This window comes from Muscardinus avellanarius (assembly GCF_963383645.1).
Source record: "Muscardinus avellanarius genome assembly, chromosome: 7".
NCBI classification, from domain to species: Eukaryota; Metazoa; Chordata; class Mammalia; order Rodentia; family Gliridae; genus Muscardinus; species Muscardinus avellanarius.
In genome coordinates this window covers 98,151,742-98,153,107 of record NC_137793.1, presented here as the reverse complement: position 1 = coordinate 98,153,107, position 1,366 = coordinate 98,151,742, and the positions used below count along the sequence as shown (strand labels likewise).

The following is a 1,366-nucleotide window of genomic DNA, read 5'->3' as shown; positions in this document are numbered from 1 at the left end:
TACACATACACAAAGTTTTAAAGAAACACTAGATTCTGAAATTAAAAATTACAATTTCGGTATCAGCCCAATACTGTCAAGAGTCTGAGGGCTAGGAAAACTAACACATTTACACCTGGCCTGCACATGCCACAAACCCATTCCCACTGAAACCCTTTAAGAAATACTGCCTCTATTACAATAAGACAACCAGCATAAGAGGAAGACTTCACCGAGACCAAGTTGGGGCCAGTCGGGATTCTACACTGGGGTGAATCAGGGTCAAAAGAGCAGAAGGTAGAGAGGGATTAGAGGAAACCAGAAACAAGTGTTCAGATGAGAAGAACATGGGACACATAGAACAATAAACACCTTTATTACATGAGCTAAGGAAGGAGGGAGGACTATTTGCCTTTCCGGGCCTTGATTTTCCTCAGGTAGAACTCCAGCTCCTTGCCCTCCAGGACGTAGCCATCCGTTCGCCCACACTGTCCTGGCCTTGATGTGATGCAGGCAAGCAGCTTGCCCTGCTGGAACTGTTCCTCCAGGAGACTGCTGATTTTGGCATTCTTTTTCCTTTCATCATACTTCTTTTGAATTTTCTTTGATCGTTTTTTTGTTTAAAATCTCTTCCTCCTCAGGAGTCAGCTTGGCCCCCTTCTTGCGTCCCAGGGGCAATGCAGAGTGGGACTCGTACCACTGTCTGTACGGAGTGCTATCAATGAGCACGACACAGTTCTTCACCAGCGTCTTGGTGCGGACCAGCTCGTTATTGGACGCATTGAAGACAACATCGATGATCCTTGTTTTGCGGGTACAACACTCAGAGCCCCAGGAGAAGTTGCCCACATCCATTCTCAGGGCTCGGTACTTCTTGTTCCCTCCTTGTACTCTGACTGTGTGTATGCGGCGGGGGCCGATCTTAGTATTGGCAGCCGGGCATCCCAGCTCATACTTCAGCTTCTTGTGGTAGGGCTTTCTCTTGCCCCCAGTCTTGCGGCGCTTGTGCCAGTTTTCCCGAGAGATGCCCATCGCTCGGCGCTGGCTGGAAAGAGCTAGCTGGTATTTCTAATTAATTCATTAAAATAATTTAAATTGAGCCAGGCATGGTGGCCCATGCTTGTAATCCAGCACTCAGGAGGCTGACACAGGAGGACTGCTGTCCACAGCCAGTCTCAGCTACTTAGTGAGGCCCATTGCAACTCAGTGAGACCCTTTTTCAAAATAAAGAATAAAAAATAGGGCTGGGGGTATAACTTGGAGGTAGAATGGCCCTGGGTTGCATCCCTAGAATAATAATAATAATAATAATAATAATAATAATAATAATAACTATTATTATTATTATCATTTTATTGTTATCAAATTATTAATCATTTTATTAACA

At 45.1% G+C, this 1,366-nt stretch overlaps 1 pseudogene across 1 annotated transcript; it reads right to left on the bottom strand.

Moving 5' to 3' along the window:
- Positions 1-383: 383 nt before the first annotated feature.
- On the bottom strand, positions 384-1,011 carry LOC308265499 (small ribosomal subunit protein eS8-like; annotated as a pseudogene). Its single transcript has one exon. The product of its transcript is annotated as a small ribosomal subunit protein eS8-like (transcript).
- Positions 1,012-1,366: the final 355 nt, after the last annotated feature.